Raw genomic sequence first — 22409 nt, forward strand, 5'->3', positions numbered from 1 at the left:
TCTCCCTCTCGAGACCCCTTGTCTTCACAGCTCTTCTGCAGCTCTCTTTTTTCCTGCTGGGTTGCAGTTTTAAGGGGTAGGAGTCTAATTCTGAAGCTTGAAGCCTGGGCCACTTTTCCACAGGGAAAAGTGGGGACTGGCCTTGCTGGGGACCAGAACTGTAACCGCCTGGAGCAGGGTGAACGTGCACACATCCCTGCCCAGCCACCCAGAGTCCATCTGGACCGTTCTCTCGGGTTTCTTATCTTCATGGTCCCAGGCTTTTCCCCCAGGAGAGCAGTCCCCAGCTTGGAATCTCAGAGACCCTCAAAGCCATGAGGAAAGGTTCCATTTTCATGACAGCTAGTTAGCTAGCAGATCACGGCAAATCTCAACTACGTTTCAAGCAAGGAAGTTGGAAACAATGTCGGGCTTCGCTGGGACTTAATATGACAGGTTTCTGGCTCTGTGAACTTGGATAAGATTAACTCTTCATTCTTAAGGAAAGAAAAAACCCCAGCTCTCTGAAATATCAGTTTGGGGGGAAAAGTGCTGCTTTGAAAGCATGGAAGCAGTCCGATTTGCACGCCCCCTCTTTCTGGGGCTGCATACTTTCTGTGTCTGATAATATGTTTGTCGTACCTCCTCTCTGCCAGGGACACATACAGTAAACTGTCAGCTCAAAGCATGTAATCTCTTAACCGTAAGCTTTCAGCATCTGTTGGCCAGTTGTTACATGGTTGAATCATTAACATGGCTTCTAATTTTACTCTTTGATTTAACATAAAACGTTTTAATGAGTATATGTAATTCATACTTTCCAACTTCAGAGAGTCCTGAAAGAGAAACCTATGCTTTTATAACTCCAGCCTCTGAAGTAAACAGTTTTATTTTTAAATCCCATTTCCTCCTTCGTTCCCCTTACACAAATGCATTATAAAACAGACCCACTGGACGTTACCTCCCTTTCCAAAAAAAAAAAAATGCATTCAAATGTTTGTCGAGGTTTTGGTGAAGAGTCCCCTCAGCTGCGTGCTCACAGAATATGTCAGATGGACTCATTCTTCTTTTGGAGATTAGAGTTGGGCTATGAGCCCCCATTCTTCTGTCTATAAAAACAAATTGAAAACTGGCGTAAGAAAGACAATCCCTGAGTCATGCTGGGAAAATTCGGTTTTAAAACTTGCTTTCACTCTCCAGCCTGTTTTTACTGAAGTGAGATGGATTTAGTCATGGTTCGTTCCTGCCAGCTCAGTTCACTTTTCCCATTTCCCCTTCTCTGGGTATGTCTTCAACCTCCAGCTAGAAAGTGACTGCATTTGATTAAATGCAATTTTGGATTGACCTTTGATTCAGAGACGTGCCTCTATTGATATATTTTGAGTTTTTTTTTAGGAACAGACTCCAACAGGCCAGAGTAGCAAAGTTCAGTCCGATAACGTATGTGACTGATAAAGCCTCCCTCTGATGACTCCTTGCCATAGCCATAATGATCATTTACCAACTCCCAGAGAATTTCAGAAGGAATCCCATGTTAGCATCTGTTTCCTCTTGGGGAATCTTCTTTATTTCTATTTTTAATTTTTATAGAGACAGCATTTCACTCTGTTGCCTAGACTGGAGAGCAGTGGCATGATCACAGCTCACCGCAGCCTCAAACTCCTGGTCTTAAGCGATTCCCCCACCCTCAGCCTCCCGAGTAGCTGGGACTATGGGTGTGCACCACTCTATCTGGCTAGTTTTAAAAATTTTTTGTAGAGTTGGGGTCTTACTGTATTGCCCAGGCTGGTCTCGAACTTCTCTGGGCTCAAGCAATCCTCCCATGTCTTGGCCTCCCAAGACACTGGATTTGCAGGTGTGAGCCACCACGCCCAGCCCATGATACTTTTAAAGCAACAGGATGGTGGCTCAAGCCTGTAATCCCAGCACTTTGGGAAGCCGAGGCGGGTGGATCACGAGGTCAAGAGATCGAGACCATCCTGGTCAACATGGTGAAACTCCGTCTCTACTAAAAATACAAAAAAATTAGCTGGGATGCTGGTGCATGCCTGTAATCCCAGCTACTCAGGAAGCTGAGGCAGGAGAATTGCCTGAACCCAGGAGGCGGAGGTTGTGGTGAGCCGAGATCGCGCCATTGCACTTCAGCCTGGGTAACAAGAGTGAAACTCTGTCTCAAAAAAAAAAAAAAAAAAAAAAAGCAACGGGCCTGGAACTAACCTTGCTGGTGTGGCTCAACTAACTCCTGTTGGAAGTCCCTCACCTAAGAGACCTGCGACCACGATGTCCCTGAATAACAACCTCAGTGAAATGCCTTTTGCTTGTGACAGGAGATTAAAGAAAAAGCTTCCCTTTGAGTCTCTCAGGTCCAGGCAAGTTCAGAAGCAGGATCACAACACAGCATTTAGTGTGTGGCCAGAGATAAGGCGAGGCTGAACTTGACCCCAGTTAAGATAAGGCTCCTCCATGCCTTGGTGGCTTTATATCCATGCTACCAGTGACATGGGTACCTTCTGGGAGTGTTATCAGTGACATGGGAACCTTAGCAGTGAAGCAGAAGCAAAGTGCTGCCTCCTTGGCCCTTACCTGGCCAGGAAGGAGAAATGACAAGCAAGTCAATTGTGTGCCTATGGCAGTAACATTTTCCTACCGAAAAGCTAGAGAAAAATTTCAAGATATTTTAGGAAGACTAGGGATTTACCAGGAATCTAGAATTACTGGGAGACAGGACCTGTAAAACATCTTTTTAGAGCTACGGACTAGCGACGGGGCTGGGCTCGAGCAGGGGTTGGATGATGGACCTGGGAGGAATTAGAGATGGTCTAGTCCAAGAACTTTCTTTTGAGATGGAGAAATGGAGTGTGCATGAGAGGTGCCACCCCAGCAACTTTCTGTGTCTGAAGTTCTCTAAAGATGACTGAGGGAGAGAAGAGATGGGGTAGCAACAGGGGAAGAAGGAAGAGGGATTCAGAGAGGGGGCCAGGAGAGAGGGGAGTGGGTGGGGAGAGAGGAGGGAGCCAGAGGGGCCGGCTGGGAGGGAAGGAACCCTCCTGCCTCCTCACCTGCCATCCACAAGCGAGTTTCAGGGTGGCACCGATTATTTCAGTTCTGTCCCTTCCTGAGCTCTTTCCTCTGTCCCTGCCCAGTGGCACTGCAGGCTTCCTCAGGAGGAGTTCTGTCTCCCTTTTGAGGAGCAGGACTAATGCAGAAGCTAGAGCAGGGTGTGTTTCCACAGAACACAAAGCACATCTCCGTGGAGCTCATGCATACACAATGACACAGCCTATCAGCTGCTCCCATGCCCTACCTGCTGAGGGTAGAAAGCCACATCCTTGGAACAAGTCATGTTTTTAAAAAAGCCCACATCGGGTGCCTCTGTGGCCATCTGCTGCAGCCCCGTCTGGTGACCTCTGTGCCGTCCTCCCTGCACTGCGGGTCTCCTTCACCACCCTCTGGTTCTGTTGGCCTCTCAGAGCTGGCCAGTGTGGATGCAGGGCTTCTCAGGGGCAAGAGGAGCAAACAGTGGGGCCAGAAGAGGCCATGACGCTCATCACACTAGGAGGGTCCTGGGACCAGCCCTCAGCATCCACATCAAGCCAGAGAACGGAGTCCCTTCACTCTGAACACCCAATGCCCCTTCTGAATCCCTCCAAGGATGGCATTGACAAAAGGGTGACAGATATTACTGGAAGGAAGGAGAACACAGAGGAAAAGACGATCTCTCCACCCAGATGACCGCAGGCACTGCAACCTCATCATGTCACAGGCGCTCTCGTCAGCCTGCTCCTCAGCCCGCAGCCTCTAGGATGGCTGGTCTTTGTTCACAGTGTCACTATCGCATGGGCATGGGGAAGTGGGCCTTTTTTCCTTCCTCTCCTTAATTCCTCAAATCCAACTGTCCCCAGGCCCCATTGAATCCACCTTTAACCCTTCCAACCTGTGTCCCTCTTGGCCTGCGTGACCCACACCCAGGAACTGTTGATCGAATGTGTCTAATTCGCCTCTCAGTTCAGGCCTCTGTCATTTCTGGCTGGGACTAAAGTAGCTGCTTTCCAAAAGCTTTCCTTGCCCTTGATGATCCAACCTTAACATTGTCAAGGGCCAATAAACAAACAAAAAAGGCAAAAAAAAAAAAAAAAACCCCAACCAATCAAACAAACAAACCAGGTTCACGCCTGTTGTCTCACCTGTTTAGGAGGGAGGTAAGAGGATGGCTTGAGCCCAAGGGTTGGAGGCTGCAGTGAGCTGTGGTCATGCCATTGCACTTCAGCCTGGGCTACACAGTGAGACCCTGTCTCTAAAATAATAATAACAAAACACCAAACAGATCCTGAAATTCTACTTAAAAAAAAAATCCCCCATGCTCTCCATGACCTCAGGGATAAGGGGGAACCCAGCTCAGTCTGCCTCCTTTGCATACACGCCCTGAGACCCCATAGCTCATGTCATCAGCATAGCCCACCTCTGTGCCATCACCTGTGCTGCTGACTCTGTCACAGGCCTCCAGGTCCCCGTGGAATGCCACCTCCTCTGGAAGGCTCTCTCTAAGTCTCCAGGACAGAGGTAATCCCTCTTTCCTCTGTTCTCCCATACACCTTATTCAAATGCCAGAGAGCCCTGTCTCACTCTGGCCCTTCCCTTCCTGGCTGCAAGGTCCTTGCCTGGCACCTGGAAAGGATGAAGAGCGGAGTTTGCGGGTCTCCTTCGCCTTCTCTTTCTCTCCTCCAGTGAGAGACTGGAGGACTGAATGGAGCATGCCAAGCCCCCATCGAACTTGAGATCGCATCTCTACAGACCAGTCAACTCCATCCAAAGCAGTGCTAATGAACTCTAGCCACACCTGCTATCGACCTGGAAAGCCTTAAAGATTACAGCAGCACAGGCTAACTAGATCCAAGTCTCTGAGGTGGGACCAGGCATGGGGTTTTGAAAGATCCCCCAGAGATCCCCGTATGCCGCAAGGCTGAGGGCCTGTGCTTGGAGCTGTCAGCAGAGCCTGCCTGCTGTCCAAGCCCCCAGGAACTCATGTACTTAGCTGCTGCTGACATGGGTGTTTTATTTTATTGACTGATTTATTTTTATTTCAATAGCTTTTGGGTACAGGTGGGTTTTAGTTACATAGATGAATTGTACAGTGGTAAAGTCTGAGATTTTAGTGTAACTGTCCCCTGAATAGTGTACATCACCCAATATGTAGTTTTTTTATCCCTCCCCTCTACCTGCTCCCGCTTCTGAGTCTCCAGTGTCCATTATATCACTGTATACCCCTGTGTACCCATTGCTCAGCTCCCACTTATACGTGAGAACATGCGGTATTTGGTTTTCCATTCCTGAGACTTCACTTAGAATAATGGCCTTCAGCCTCATCTAAGTTACTGCAAAAGACATTACTTAATTCATTTTTATGGCTGAGTGGTATTCCATGATGTGTCTACCCCACATTTTCCTTAACCACTCATTGGCCGATGGTAGTTCAGTGGGTTCCGTGTCTTCACAATGGTGAGTTGTGCTGTAGGTGCTTTTGACCAGGGATCGGTGGTGAGTGTGCACTGCACGTGTGTGTGCATTTGTGTGAAGGAGTGGTGTAGGATGAGGAATGAGGACCACACCTGCACCTAGGAAACCTAGACTCTAGACCTGGCTGTGTGAACAATGGTGGGAAAGATAAAGTCCTCTTGTAGGAAGTCTGTCCTAGATCCAGGAAGTAGGACGTGTTGGAGACCGTGCTGTTGGAAAGGAGCTCTGATTCTGTGTTTGGCATGTCTTCTTTGAGGGAGCCTGAGCCCTCTCTCCATAGCGTATATGTTCCCAATGGCTTCGAGTGGGGCTCTCTTCATTCACTCCACCCCCGCATCCCAGACCTAGGGTGGGCCTGTAACTTAGACTTGGTCAAGATCAAGAATGGGCACACCACCCAAACCCATGATCGCCACCTGCCATGTCCTCGCCAGGACTTTGCTGGCTACTGGGGATGCCATCTCCCCTTCCATGCAGGTGTGAGATATAGGACACGCTTGGGGCCGCCAGCATCCATCTCATCTTTGCATACAGAGTCTGTGTGGAGAACAGACCCAACACAGGCCAGACTTTGCCCCAAAGACATTTAGAACAAGAGATGAGATCTTAATAACATAATTTGGGTGTCTGGAGTAAGTTGCCTGAACATTTTGGGTGGGATAGACAAACCTCTTGCCCACCCCCACATTATTTTTGGCTTGAGGTGGTTTGCTGTCACTGATAACCCATGTGAACTGATCCTTCTTAAGAAGCTCATAACAAAGAGATCCCTTTATTTCTAGCCATGAGCAAATGATGACAATCCCTTAAAGATGCCGAAACAGGCCACTGGGAAGAAGAGTTGAGATAATCAACTGTACGCTACCGTCAACCAGTGCAGGATGAGACCGAATCCGGCATTAGGATCAGGGAGGAGGTGGGAAAGCTGGAAAGGAGGGATAGTGTCTACCGTGAGTGAGGAATGACAGCGTGAAGACAAAATGGCAGCACTGAAAGAGGTCGTAAAGAGATACTTTATTCTGACTTTTTAAATCATGTATTACCTGTGGCTCCCGGGGTGATGGTTTAAGTCTGGGTATGATTACAAGAGAGAATTTCCTTTTCTAAATATCTGCTGATGACCCATTTTCTCTCCTCTCCCGTTCTGCCACTTTAATCTCAGATATCCCATAATGCCTTATCTTCTGGTTAACAAGCACTTTCTGAGCACCTCCTCTGGCTCAAAACCCGGCCACCGAGATGCAAAAGATGCATTTCCCCACGGAGCTCATGGTCTTGCAGAAGAGGTAACACACAAATGGCAATGACGAAACACGGCTCTAACTAAGCACAAGTTGATGTTTAAATAAATACACAGGCTGGGAGCGGTGGCTCATGCCTGTAATCTCAGCACTTTGGGAGGCTGAGGCGGGTGGATCACCTGAGGTCAGGAGTTCGAGACCAGCCTGGCAAACATGGAGAAACCCAATCTCTACAAAAATTGAAAAGTTAGCTGGGCGTGGTAGCACACACCTGTAATCCCAGCTACTCGGGATGCTGAGGCAGGAGAATCCCTTGATCCTGGGAGGTGGAGATTGCAGTGAGCCAAGATGGCGCCATTGTACTCCAACTGGGGCAAGAGCAAAACTCTGTCTCAAAAATAAATAAATACATAGAGGAACACAGAAAACTTACTTCAAAGTGTAGTCATCAAAAATACAAATTGTATTACTCTAGAAAATTACTCAGGAAAGCTCAGCATTGGGCAGAAAGTCTCTGGGAGCATGTTTTCCAGAACTGGCAGGAAGAGGACATTTCCCAGCTCTGTGGTGCAAACACGGAGCTGTCCCTATGCTGTAGTGCATCATCACATAGGTTCATGGAGATTGTAACTGGAAGCTTGTAGGTCACTTTGCAAACACCTCCCTCCCCTTCTCACTCCCCACACCAGGTCATGGCAGGGTGCAAGCCCCTGCAGAGAGATGGATGAACTGGTGATGACCTGGGACAAAGACCCGCAGGCCAGTCTAGAGTTGTGTGTCTGTGATATTGAGTAACCTCAGGTCAGATGGCAGTGGGAGAGGTAAAGGAGGGCGAGTCCCCAGGTGGCAAGAACACAGGGACCCTGGCCAGGCTTTCCCTCCCACGATTCCCTCCTTGGGCCCCTGCCTGCTCAGAGACTTAGACTTTAGAAACAGCTGCAGACCAGCAAGCATGTGGCATCGAGAGGGCGTTTTTGTTGGGGAGGTTTCAGTGTAATAATGGGCATATCTGAACAATGGTCTCTAAGGGTTGACTCTAGTAACAACTACTTAACTGCTCAGCACCTCAGTTTCCTCATCTGTAAAGTGAACATCATCATAATACCTACCTCCTTACAACTCCAAAGACGTAGTGAGATTAAAGGAGCTGCCACATGCAAAAAGCTTAGCCCTGTGCTCAGCACACATGGGGCGCTCACCAAGTTCTCTGCAATGACCACGCAGAGTAATGACCACCCTCTTCTATTTCTGTCATTGTTTGTTTTTGAGACAGAGTCTTTCTGTTACCCAGGCTGCAGTGGCTCAATCATAGCTCACTGCAGCCTGAAACTCCCAGGCTCAAGTGGTCCTCCTACCTCAGCCTCCTGAGTAGCTGTGACTACAGGTGCATGCCACCACACCTGAGTAATTTTTATTTTTTTGTAGAGATAGGGTCGAAACCAGGCTGAACTCAAACTCCTGGCTTCAAATGATCTCCCACTTCAGCCTCCCCAAGTGCTGAGATTACAGGTGTGATCCACACCCAGCCACCTTCATCTAGTGTGAAGGGTGCGATGTGGCCATCTGTTGTGAACAGAAGTAGTCGCTGCATGTGCATTCGTGATGGCCACTCTGCACAGTGGCCAAAGCGGGTGATTCTCTTTGTGTTTATAAAAAAGAACAGAAATACCAACACCAAATGGTTAAACAAACCCAGATTGTTGTTGGGAATTTTGACGGAGAAAGGATTAACTCACTTTCAAGAGCCTTGGCTTCATACCTACATTATTTACTCAGCTGAGAACTGCCTTTCAATATCAGCCAGTGAGGAAGCCAGGCTAAGCGCTGGGCAGGCAGCAGGGGAGGAGAGGGGGCCTGACGTGGATGCAGTGCACAGCCACGGCGAGGTTCTCGGAGAGGTTTCTTACTCAGCCAGTCCTCTAACTGAGGCGTGAGAGTGGGGGGCTTCACTTCACTTTCTTCTGTAAGAAAGAACCACCTAATCCCAGCTGCTCGGGAGGCTGAGGCGGGAGAATTGCTTGAACCCAGAAGACAGAGGTTGCGGTGAGCTGAGATCGTGCCATTGCACTCCAGCCTGGGTAACAACAGTGAAACTGCATCTCAAAAAAAAAAAAAGAGAAAGAACCACCTAATCAGGCACATTATCAGCAGCCAATGTCGGCCTTGGGCAGCAGTAGCTTCCACCTGCTTACTTTTTCCAAATAGTTAATAGTGCTTATTATGATTTAAATGCTTCTCTAGCATCCCCAACAACTGAAGTGCGAATGTGTTAAGAAATGTTCTGGTGCCAGATCCCTGAATTTCCAAAGAGGCTGAATGTGCTTCTTTTCATATATGAAGCCAAAACATACAGAACTGGACGATTCTTTCTGCAAACTTGATAACGTGCCCACCGTGGATGGACTTGCTCATGGTGTGTCTCCGTGATCCTGATCCAAGGACAGCTGTCACAGTACAGGCTCTACCACCCGTACATCAGTGACCCCACAGATGTGGGGGTCTGCAGGGAGCCTCCACAGTGCAGCCTCGATGGTGCTAAACTGACAGGGGTTTGGCTGCACCAAGCATTCAGTTCATTATTCACCAAACTGTTAGGTAGTGGAGCTCACGCTGGGTGTTTCCTCTCAGCTCTTTAGATAGTAAAATGTGAAGCTTTAATTTTTAGGAAAGGTAGAGGAGCCCCATAGAAATACAGAGAAGCCTAGGATTATTACCAGGGTTCACTGAGTACTGAGTGTGGCTTTGAATGATGTTAAGAGCCAGAAATCCAAAGCTGAAATAGCCTTCATTCCTTGCCTTCAAGGAACTTGTAGTCTGTGACACCAATAAATAATCTTAGCCAGAATGAGGAGTGCTGGAAGGAGAGAAAAAAGTGTAAAAAGTTCAGGTACCTGTCAAGGGCCGGCTTCTCTCATCTGCCCCCACTACAAACCCTGACTGGTGCAGCCTTACCCCAGCCTATGTGAAAAAACGGAGGTGCATGAAGGAGAAACACCCCCAGTTCACACGGATAGTAAGGGGCAGAGCCAGAATGCAAATCCAGATCTGTCTCCTGGGCCAGTCAGCCTTGCACAGGAATCGGGGTTCCCAGAGCAAGGGGAGACGGAGTCCCTATCTAGGGAAGCTGGGGAAAGCCACAGAGAGGGTGATGGTTGAACAGCAACATGAACTGACTCCCTGTCTCCAGATTCCTTTCTGCTCATTTCCCATCTCCCGGAGTCATAGTGGTTCTCATCGGAGAAGGCGCTGGAGCACACGCCAATGGCCTGGCCTCGGATAGTGAGGGATGCTGCTAGACAGGTGAGCTGCAAAAGATGCTCCTTAAATGATCCATCCCTTCAGCCCAGAAAGAAAGGAAAGGCCATGAAACCTGGGCCCAAGCCTTGGAGGAGGAGGTTGGCAGCCAGTGGCTGGGCTGCTAGGCAGGGGAGATGAAGAGGGGCGGCCCTGGTCGCCATGATTGCATTTCTGGGCAGAGCGGGTGTGTCAATCCAGAGATTCTGATAATGATAAACAGCATATGCAAAGGGATAAGGGCTTTTTGCAGCTCTGACAAATGATCCTTGAGGGATATGGATTGGAGCATAAGAAATTCCACACACAACAGTCTGATCCATATAAGGCAACTGCCATCCTCCTGGTGGGTGACATCTCTTGTGTGGGTGCTGAAATGTGCCGGGTGCTTTTCATGGCTCTTGACTGTGTTTTCCAGGCCTTAGCCATGGAGGAGCTCTCAGCTAATTGGTTGTCTGAGCCCCTGAATGAGAAAATGGCATGTTTCTATGAAGAGCTGTCAGCATCTGAGAGAAGATGGAGCACCCAGGTGGGCCACAGGGTGACTGCCTGCCAATAGCATCCTCTAGCAGGGACGGTGCAAGCCGCTCCCTTTGGTAGGCAAGTGTCACCCAGGGTAGGGAGCAGTGGCACAGGCCACATGGCTGAAGGGGAGAAACAGGCAAAAACAAACCAAACCGAAAAAAACCCCAGCTCCAAGAAGGTGACGTGGGGGTTCACTGACCTGGGCTTTGGCTCACTGTCTCCCAAATATCAACAAAAATAAAAAAATATGCAAGCAAGCAGAAATCCACCAGCACACAGAGCTACGAAACATGACTCACCTTTAGAATGCAACTGTGGAGCCTGTCCCATTTGAAGATTCTGGTGGTAGTTATGTGTGAGAGCAACAAAACATCTGGCTTGATGTTCGATGTTGAGAGCCCCAGAAGGAACAGAAAAAGTCCATATTGGACAAGCATTTGAGGTCTGCCATTAGTATTCCATAAGGGAGGCCCCCCTCGAAGGGTCTTCTCTGATGGCGTTTCTGAAATGACCCAGTGGTCTATTTCTCCCATCTTTCACCTTCAGTACTAATAACAGTACCATTCCTCTCTGAAATGTCTTTTATAATTGTGTAATTACACACCTCATTTATCCAATTGTTAAGCCAAGAGACTGATTAAATATTAACAACTGCTTGGTTCTCGTGGTGTCATTACTCGGAACACAACCCTGTAATCTCAGGTAACACACGACGGTAATTATCCTTCACATTCACACTTAGCTGAAAACCCGGAGCAGTCAATCCAGATAAGGCTGCCCGGTTGAAAATGCATTGCCTTTAATTCCTATTTTATCTCCGAGGTCTCAGAGCCAGGTGCATTTCAGACCAGTTCAGGGTTTTGAGAGTAAACCTGTCGTTAAGGGGGCAATGGCTGGGGAAGGGAGGCAGGGCAGGCATAACAAACAGCTCAATTCCCATGCAGGCAGCCCTCCAGTCATTAATCTGTTGGGTCTTCAGGAGTTATAATGGAATTTCTACCTGAAGCACCAAGATGGAGAATCTGGTTGAGTTCAAGCATCCCTCACATTCAAGAAGAGTGTGGAGTGTAGCAGCGTTTGCCTTTGTTATTTCCCAGGGTGGAGGAGGCTGGAGGGGGTATTTGCAGACCCAGTGGCCTCTGGCTCTGGCCATCAGGGCCTCTGCCTGGACCTGCCCTAGGGTTGAGCCCATTGCAGGGCTTGGGAAGGGTCCCTCCTTCCAAACTGGTCTTTTCCTTTCAAGCCATCCTAGTTCTCTTCCAACCAGAGACCCCCCAACTTCTCTACCCATTTTTCCTTCTCTTTCACAGCCTCTGGCACATCCCATCACGCTGTTGCTGGCCCTTGGAGCTCTGGACATTGAAATTTTCCCTGGTGCTCTCAGGCCTCAAGGCCTCTGCCTGGGTGGTGCCCCTGCTGTGGACGCCACTGTGGCCAGCAAGTTTGGACAGAATGGAGCTGGCCGATAAAGAGCCTGGGGTCTCAGGTCAGGCTGAGCTCTCTAGGCTGGGAGGCCTGGGCCACTCCCACATTTTAAGATGCTGCAGTCTGGAAGCACAAAGTGAGAGCAAGGCAAGGTGCTCCCCACCTGCCCATAGTACCTGCGCAGGCACTGGCTTCCCCAACTTCCCTTCCCCATCCATTTGCTGAACTTAGAGGGAAATGTGGATTTGGGCTCATCTTAAAAATACATGAATATGTTGACAGATGTTGATACAAAGAGCAAATGGAGAAAGCAGAGCTGTTGATTCCAGAGAACAAACCTCCAAGCAGGGTGGGAGCCTGGATGTCAGGGCACGGATGCGGGGTCCACGGGCTCCTTCAGACTTCCTCACAATGGCCTCTGACACTAAAACCTAAAGTTGGATTGCTTTATACATTAAGAATGATAAAAGACGTTGGCTTCTATATTGCCTGTCATAGACCTCCTATTTTAGGTCAGAGGAAAATGCAAAATCTCCTGAGTAAGAAAAATAAATCTGTGTAGCAAATTTGGGGTTTGCATTTACTGCTCAGCAGGGAAGAGCTGTTTAAAATCCTCCAAAGCAAACAGACTGGCACCAGCCCTCCTGTGAAGAACAGGCAGTTTTCTTTCGGCAACTCATTTGCTCGATCATAATTATACTGTAGGTTTTGGTGGTGGTGGTTGTTTATTTAATATCAAAGTCAGGAGAAAAGTCAGAGGGACCAAAACCACGCAACACTCAATTATCTAGGGAAGAAACTCAGGACAATAAAATTGTTTCTCTGCATCATCTGAGGAATCATTCAAACTAACTTTAAACAAAGGGGACTGATCAGTGGCCTCTGCTTGATAATTTCTTATTTGATGGTTTATCTAAGGATTTGCTCCTGCTTTTCATCTGTCCAAAGGCTAATTTTGTTTGAAGCGTTTCTACCCTTGTGACGTTTAAGAATATCCAATGGTTTCATTTTTGTGCTCCACAACCTCCTAGCTGTCCACCTCTTTCTGACCCTCAGCCTTCTTGTGGCCGCAGGCAGGGTTTCCAGACTAGGACCAGGCCTCCCTGATGCTGAGCAAGCATCGCAGCTCAGAACTGCCCACTGCCACCCCTGCCTTCATGGATTTAGCATTTTCTTCCCTATTTTGTGCCTGTACCTACAGAACGCTCTTCACAGCTGGCAGCAGGCAGGCAGTGCCCAGGGGTGTTGAGCCCCAGAGACCTGACAAGCCTGTTTGAGCCATGCCTGAAAAATGTGCCTCATCCTCAGGCTGCAGTGGGGAAAACAGAAGAGTTTAATTGGTTCTGACTTTAGGATTCAGATCATAGTTTTCCCTGGAGGTGTGCATTGCAGGAAACAATATTACCAAAGCCAGGTCCTTTCTAAATGGCTGAAATTAATCAAGTTCCATGATCATTTGTAATGGGAAAATAGAAGAGCGCATTCGAACATTTAATTACAATATTTTGTAATTGTTAAATCACCAGTGACATTACAAAATGCTCTTGGTGAGCAGATACCTGATGTATTTCTGTTGAGAAGGCAGAAATACTCAGCAAAAAGGAAGCAATTGTAGCTATCTTTTCTCCTCCTTTATCTTCTCCCAAAGGGAACAATTCAAATACATCATTTGACTTGATTGTTTTTAATTACATTGTAAACATTAAAAAAAAAACTGGGATAAAGGTGAACATGCAAGTCAGTTGGTAATAAAAATGCAGGCTCCAATTCTTCTTGGATGACAGATGAAATGAGTTTAATATATTCTTGTTTTGTGGAAAACATGAACATTTAAAACTGCAAACACTGAATTCAATTAGCAGGCCTTGTTCAAAACAGCTCGGAGAACTGGAGAGCAAGGCACTCTTATTTCCCACCCATTGTAGAATTGGGGTGAGCACCACAGTTCATGGCTGGTGTCAACTGGGGGAGAAACAATGTAAAATTGGTTCCCGTGTTTTCCATACAGCCATATCTGGCAAGCAGATCTACTGAGAGATTTAGCTGCTAATGTTTTCAATCCCTCACCTCACATAAGGGCTTAATTCATCAGAAAGATATAAAAGCAGAGAAAATACATTCAGTGTTGAAAGATGGACTGCTAACTGCATTGCTTTCAAATGCAAGTAAATCCCAATGGTAAAGTCCGATTGCAAATTTTCCTCCACTGATGAATCACAATCGGCAATTGTCGGTGGGCCCCATGCATGGCTCACCTGCCTAGAGGCACTCCCTGCGAGAAACCTGTCCTGTGCTAACTTTCTGAGTTGGCGAAGGTTTTGATTTTGGAGAAGAGATCTGTTCTTTTGACGGAAGAGGGCGTTTTGCCGTGGTGTTCAAGGAATATGTATTTTTGGTCTCAGCACAGCCATGACTTTTACAGCCCTGGAAACTAAATAATGCAGTTCACACATTTCATTGCTTTGACCAATCTGGTAGGAAGAGCAGGAAACTGACCTGAACAGGAACCCCACTGTCACCTGAGCTGCACACCGGCTCTGATCTTTCCTTTGTTTTAGTTGTTAATCGTGTTCCGTGAAAGAAACAATGCATGCTGGCCCTTGAGACTGAGGAGCACGATTCACTTTGACAATCAGAACCCTAGCAGTTTCTGCAACCTTGAGAGTTCAAGGACCGCAACAAAGACAATTGGTGGGGCACCATCACGCCTGCAGTTTTTTCAGGAAAATTGAACTGCATGTGATTGGACAGCAAGAGAGTGGGACAGCCATCACAGTTAAAGTTCTGTGGGCCATGCCTTCATGCCCCACCTTGCCCATCGAACTTGTCTGGACTGAGCCAGAGCCAGGAAAGGTGGAGTGGCTGTTCCCTGAGTGGGATCCCCCTAACTTTCACTCATGGAATGTTTAATGTTTTCCTTTTACATTTTCATTCCTTCTACAATTTCATTCTTCAGCTCCCTCTCTCCTAAGGATGAATCCTGTGAACTTTTTTTGTGTGTATGAGAGTCTTGCTCTGTCACCAGACTGGAGTGCAGTGGCAAAATCTAGGCTCACTGCAACCTCCGCCTCCGGGTTCAAGCGATTCCCCTGCCTCAGCCTCCTGAGTAGCTGGGACTACAGGCATGTGCCACCACGCCTGGTTAATTTTTTATATTTTCATAGAGACGGGGTTTCACCATGTTGGCCAGGATGCTCTCAAGCTCCTGACCTCGTGATCTGCCCATCTTGGCCTCCTAAAGTGCTGGGATTACAGGTGTGAGCCATCACACCTGGCCAAATTCTGTAAACTTTTGCTTTGCCTATGCTTTGCTGGAAACCATGTTACCGTGTACTTTGAAGACATTACTCCGTAGCAGGAGGCAGGGTGGGAGGTGCTCTGAGGAATGAGCAGGCCTCCGATGGGGGAAACTGACGCGAGCTGGAGGTGACAGCCCCAGACTGGAGATCTGGCTGCAGAGAACTTGCCCCAAAGTGATGAAGGTTGCATGGAGCTTGCAGGCTGTTCCAGGGGGAGGCATGTGGTCACCAGGCCTCCTCACCAAGCTCCTGCGGAGCTGAACTTAACTTTGGGCAGAAAAAGAGGGTAAACAAGGAACAAAAGGCTGCTGTAAGAAATTGAGGGCTACCTCCAAGTTTTGGGCCTAAGAAAAAACCGTCCCTGTTTGAAAGGGAGGACTTGGCTCCATGTGGTTGAAGTGGAGAACGGCTGGGACCTCCGAGGGCCTGGGGCCTCTAGGGAATGGGAAGTGACAACACGAGTAAACAAATGAACTGGGGACATGGGAGAGGCGGCAGAGTGGAGCCAGGCTAGCCCCATCTCCAGAGGAAAAAGATGGTAGGGCTGGGCTGGGAGCACAGAAGCAGGCAGCTTGAAGCTGAGACCTCAGTGCAAGAGGGTTGCCATTTTCAGCCCTATTCCGTGGGCGGTTCATGCTCAGGATGGTGTGGCCGGTAGAGCCATGGCTGCACTATAAATGCTAGTTTAAAAGCTCCATGGAGCTATCTTATTTCCATGAGGGAAGATTTTCTGTGTGCTTTGGGTTAAACAGACTTTTCAGTGGTTGTCCATCTTTTCTGTCTTATTTTAATTGTCTTCTAGAAGAATTGTCCATTTAAGACATTTTCGAAACAATGCTGATGAATCTGACAGAAAATACTGGGATGATCTAATGGCTTGCTGCTGGTGTACTGGCACCAGTGTGAGACTGCACTTAGTAGAAAATTGGCAGGTATTAGCTAATGATTGGATGTGATTCAGAACACAGTGCTTCTGAGTGTGAAAGGTTTAATTCAAACCTTACAACGTGGCAGAGTCTGCTCTCTTTACCTAGGACTAATGTGGTCCCTGCAAATCACACCTCCCAGCTGCTTCGTGTAGAAAGAGAGCAGTCAGCCTGTTTTCCTGAAACGTGGTCAAACACTCTCACATCAGGAGAACCAGCTCTCTCATCTATACCTTTGTCTGCTTTGCCACCAACTGAAATTCAGCGGTTTCTTTCCTAAGTTAAAAGAATATGAATGCTGGAGTAGCTTAGGGTCTTGCTGAACATATAAGTTCCTTGTACTACTTGAAGGCCTTCTGCTGTTTCGGAATCAATTACCTGTGACACGGACAGCCCTGCAGCCCCACACACTCTCTTTATACCTGGAAAAGAGCAAACTTTGGGTTGCAGCAGCATGATTTCCTATCTACTGTCTCAACCCTTTAGCAAATCGCTCAGTTTTAGGGCTCTGGGCTTTCTCTTCTGGGACTGTCAACAAGGAGGCCAATTAGTGTCCATTATAGCAATGGATTTTGTGATGTGGAAATTTCCCCAATTGTGAGTGGACTGAAATCCCCAATTAATCCCACAGGACCCAGGAAAGCATTTGAGTTGTTTGTGATAATTGCCTAAGCTTGCTCTCTTCAGCAATAAAGGCCCTGGAGTTATAACAATTATTATTACTTTAATTATTATTTCCCATATAAGACGATGAACGTTTGAGATAGTATTTCAGCACGCTGATGAAAATCAAAGCAAAATGAAAACATTCAATTATTCGTTAATACCTGTCAATTTCCTTCTCCCCTAGTGCCTTTTATTATCATTGCAAGAGCCAGATTCTATTCTCCCATCCATGTGCAAATGGAAAAGTACAGCTTAGCAGCAGTTCCCAGGTAAAACCATCTGCCTGGAAGTCTAGAGGCCCCTGTGTGGCTCTGTGCCAGGCTGGCTTTTCAGGCCCAGGACCCCCAGGTGGGCACACTGGATGCCTGGTTCTCCACATGACCAGGGGCACCCAGGAGCTGCATGTGGATTTGGGGAGATCCCTGGAGGACCTATGAGTCATTCCATAAACAGTCTTTTGGCAACTTGGGACAGACTTAAGTTGCTATTAAAAGGAAAACCAGACCTACTTTCTTTAAGCCAACACACTCAAATTGAATAAGGGGGACCTCGGAGGAATCCACAGGGGAGAATGTGAATTAACTAGGTGTTACCTTTGACTGGTTTGGGCCCAGTGACAGCTAAGTGAAAAGTGGAGTTTTCTCTTCACAGTGGCTCTGGGCATCTGACCTTTGAGGAGGCAGTAGCATTAGTTTCCCTCAATGGAAGTCTCAGACTTATTTCAGAATCTGAGCCTTCAGACATGATGGAAAGACAAAGATCACCTTGAAGCCGAAGAGGCCTTTGTGACCATGTTCTACCTTTGTGACCCAGCAGGCCTGGCAAACAGCAGAACATTCCACAGGAAAGTGAGGCTGGGAGGAGGAGAAGGGAGTTTTACAGGTGGGCTTCGTAGGAAAGCGGAGGAGAAGAGGAGAGGGTGGAGAGTAGAGGAAGGCTGCTGGCTCCAATGCTGCCTGAAATTGCATCTTCTTCTGTGGACTTGATTTCTACCACACCATTTTGTTTGAATAAGAAATGAGAGACAATTTAGGCAGGGTGCAGTGGCTCACACCTGTAATCCCAGAACTTTGGGAGGCCAAGGCAGGCAGATCACCTGAGGTCAGGAGTTTGAGACCAGTCTGGCCAACATAGTGAAACCCCATCTCTACTAAAAAAAAAAAAAAAAAAAAAAAAAAAAAATAGCTGGGCATGGTGGTAAGAGCCTGAAGTCCCAGCTGCACGGGAGGCTGATGCAGGAAAATTGCTTGAACCTAGGAAGTGGAGGTTGCAGTGAGCTGAGATCCCACCACTGCACTCCAGCCTAGGTGATAGAGGGAGACTCCATGTTAAAAAAAAAAAAAAAAAAAAAATTGAGAGACAATTTCACATTCAGCCCAAACCCAAAAAGTTGGCAACTCTAGTCAAGTAAAACTCTGAAAGGATTTCAAGGCCTGGCAGCATACTGGGGTGAGCCCCCTGATGGGCAGCAATGTCCCTTTTCCAAAGGGGAAGTGGAGAGCCACCAGGGGATTAGCTGACGCTGCTCCCAAAGGCCTCACAGTCGGCCACAGGATGCCTGAAGTTCCAGCATTAGTTATCCCTTTGGTGTGACGTCATCCTTCAAAAGGTCTATGAAATGTAAGTTTGTGATGGAGAGATGAGTGTCACTCATCAAGCCTCTGATAGCAGGGATCTGAGGGACTGAGTGACAGCCCAGAAAGGCCATGATGTAGTGGAGGGGTCAGAAAGTAAAAAGTCTGTAGCCAAATATTTCAGATTTTATTTGCTCATTAGTGGGTCACGAAATCAACTTAGTGCAAGGTATCCAGCCTTTAAAAATGAATTAGAACAGGACATGTCAAAAGGCAATGTAAATTATTTTGTATACTGTATTATTTTTATTAAATAAAATCTTTTGTCTCAGTTGTAGGTATCTATCTGTGTATAGTATACGTACGTATGAATATGTATCTTGGGTTGCAAACATATCTTTTTAATTTGTGGGACATCTTCATGGGACTGTTAGGCAGTAGGGTCTCAAGTGAGAAAATGCCCAGGGCACCACAAGTGAGGGAACAGGACAGATGTTCCCTCCTTCACAATTTTGCTGAGGCCTACCCTAATAATATCAGTATGGTTACAGCTTAATCTGGTAAAGCCAAGGCCACATACCGACAACTAGCTGATCTTCAACAAGGCTGACAGAAACATGGAATGGGGAAAGGATTCCCTATTCAACACGTGGTGCTGGGAGAACTGGCTAGTCATATGCAGAAGACTGAAACTGTACCTCTTCCTTACACCATATACAAAAATCAACCCAAGATGGAGTGAAGACTTGAATGTAAAACCCAAAACTCTAAAAACCCTGGAAGACAGCCTAGGCAATAGCATTCTGGACATAGGAATGGGCAAAGATTTCAGGACAAAGACGTCAAAAGCAACTACAACAACAGCAAAAGTTGACAAATGGATCCAATTAAATGAAAGAGCTTCTGCACAGAAAAAGAAACGATCGGCAGGGCAGCAGACAACCTACAGAACAAGGAGAAAATATATGCAAACTGTGCGTCCAATAAAGGTCTAATATCCAGCATCTATAAGGAACTTAAACAAACAAATTACAAGAAAAAAACCAAACAACCCATTAAAGAGTGGGTAAAGGACATTTTTCAAAAGACATGCATGTGACCACAAGTATATGAAAAAAAGCTTAACATCACTGATCATTAGAGAAATGCAACTCGAATGCTTTATGAAAACTGCAGTGAAATACCATCTCACCCCAGTCAGAATGGCTATAATTGAAAAGAAAAAAATAACAGGTGGTGACAAGTTGCAAAGAAAAAGGAACACGCTTATACATTGTTGGTGGGAGTGTGAATTAGTTCAACCATTGCGGAAGACAGTGTAGTATTCCTCAAAGACCTAAAAGCAGAACTACCATTCGACCCAGAAATCCCATTACTGGGAATATAAATTGTTCTCTCATAGAGACACATGAACACATTCATTGCAGCACTACAACAGCAAAGACATGGAATCAACCTAAAATGCCCATCAATGGTAGACTGGATAAAGACAATGTGGTACATATACACCACAGAATACTATGCAGCCATACATACTAATGCGGGAACTAACGCAGGAACAGGAAACCAAATACCGCATGTTCTCACTTACAAGTGGGAGCTAAATGATGAGAGCACATGGACACGTAGAGGGGAACAACACACACTGGGGTTTACTGGAGGGTGAAAGGTGGGAGGAGGGAGAGGATCAGGAAAAATAACTAAAGAGGACTGGGCTAATACCTGGGGGATGAAATAATCTGTACGACAAACCCCTATGACAGTAGCTCACCTAAATAACAAACCTGCACATGTCCTCCTGAACTTAAGGTAAAAAAAGAAAAATGAAGGAAATTGTCAGAATTATAGAGCTAAATAAATAACTGGTAGACTCAGGAGTAAAATATAAAACCGTAAGACAACAAAGCCCTGTTTCTAACCACTGTGATATAAAAAGGAGATTATAATGGGCTGGGCACAGTGGCTCATGCTTATAATCCCAGCACTTTGGGAGCCTGAGGCAGGTGAATCACATGAGGTCAGGAATTTGAGACCAGGCTGGCCAGCACAGCGAAACCTTGTCTCTACTAAAAATTCAAAAATTAGCTGGGCGTGGTGGTACGTGCCTGTAGTCCCAGCTACTTGGGAGGCTGAGGCACAAGACTCGCTTGAACCTGGGAGATGGAGTGAGCCGAGATCGCGCCACTGCACTCCAGCCTGGGAGACACAGCAAGACTCTGTCTCAAAAAAAAAAAAGACCATAATGTTACTAGAAGAAAATAATTATGAACACTTCAGTAAGCACTGGAGTTTCTAAACGTATTACCAAATGCAAAGGCTATGCAGGAAAATACTACCAGATTTGATTGTAAATAATGTTGAAATTCTATGTCAAGAATATCAAAATATGAAATATAAATAAAATAAGAAAAGGTTTTAAAGAAAATGCAACAAAACATTCCAATAGTGCAAAGTCGCCTTCCGTCAATTTTCTGTGCGTCTGTGAGCACACTAATATATCCTTTCTCTCCCTCTTTCTTTTTTTTAAACATAGTATACATTCTTCTGACCTTGCTTCCTTCACACAATACTTATTCCAGCACAAAATGCTACTTCAATGTTTTGCACCATGGTACTCCACTATAAGGTGTACTGATTATTATTTTTTCAACCAGCTGTGATAGATATTTCAGTTGCATCTAGTCTTTTATTAACTATAAACAATGCTGCAGTGAACATCTTTATCTACCTGTGTACTTGTGTGGTACAAATTCTTAGAAGTAGGGATCCTGGGTCAAAATGTGCATTTTAGATTTTGATAGACATTGCCAAATTTCCTTCCATTGGTTACAACAAAACATGAATAGCATTGTACTACCTGGACACTAGTGACATGTTCCCCCTACCCTTACAGTGCCCCACTGGGCCTTGCATCATCAGAAAGCTCCTCATGCCGCATCTTGACACAGTAGTCTCATTCTCCTGCTTCTCCTTCCCTGTCCTTTACTTCCTGAAAGAATAAAGACCACTTGAAAGACTTAGTTTTCTCGGACATTTTAGAGTAACTTTCCTTGGGTATAATCACAGTTAAAAAGGCTTGGTTCAATGAATGCCTTATGAAAACCTGAATTGTGCTTTAATTTGCATTAGACTGGGAGAAGATAGCACGTTAGTTTCCTAAGCACAAAACCTTAAATATCTTTCAGAGACAGCCAGAGCTCTAGGGGTGGTTATGTGGGGTGCATGTGTTTGAGCTACTTGGATCTCCTCCATGGGTGAATTTTTGTAGTAAGTAAGATATGCATTACAATTCAGGCAGCAATCAGACCAAATTCAGTGCTTTGTCTCTGCAAAGGCATGGTGGTCTCTTTGCAACTCCTAGGTGGAGATTAAATTGATATTTAATGAAAGAAGGCACAATCTTTTTATTGAGGAGTGCTCAGTGACTATTAAAAATATGATCTATTATAAGTCTAATAACTTGAGGTTTTGTTTTTAGAACATACTAAAAACGGCAAGAATTGCCATCCTATTGTTTCTTCACTGTTAAGCTAAGGGGGTGGAGCAATTCTGAGGATAGGAGCAAATTTAACTGAAAAAGAAAATTTAGCTTCACATTAAAATTAGAAGGAATAATCAGTATATCTTTTACTTGTCACATTTGGTTTCCTTCAATGGGGAGCATTTTTCCTACAGTTAAGCAATGCATTGAAATATTTTCACACTCCAGAGCATGGAAAATGTGATGTACTCCTAAGCCAACGTCTGCATACTAAACACAAATTTAAAACGTGCCCCCAAAATTGTGGTTATAATTTTATTATAAGAATAACCGTGACCGTGACCAAATATAAGACACAATAAATATTTCACCTCTAGAAGTAATCTTCCTAAAGAGGTGGGTACTGTTAAAATATACGGTGGGTTAAACCACAAGTCTAGATAAGCTGCTGATTGTCCAGTGTCAGCGAAGTCAGAACAAAGTCG

General features: G+C 46.2%; 1 long non-coding RNA gene across 1 annotated transcript; it reads right to left on the reverse strand.

The window, feature by feature from the left end:
* Positions 1-852: 852 nt before the first annotated feature.
* LOC103794160 (uncharacterized) lies at positions 853-3182 on the reverse strand. The gene is made up of 2 exons (XR_004727438.3): positions 3039-3182; positions 853-1088 (listed from the first exon to the last, which is right to left on the reverse strand). It is a non-coding gene; the product is annotated as an uncharacterized LOC103794160 (long non-coding RNA).
* Positions 3183-22409: the final 19227 nt, after the last annotated feature.

This window comes from Callithrix jacchus, chromosome 7 (genome assembly GCF_049354715.1).
Source record: "Callithrix jacchus isolate 240 chromosome 7, calJac240_pri, whole genome shotgun sequence".
In the NCBI taxonomy this organism is placed as follows: Eukaryota; Metazoa; Chordata; class Mammalia; order Primates; family Cebidae; genus Callithrix; species Callithrix jacchus.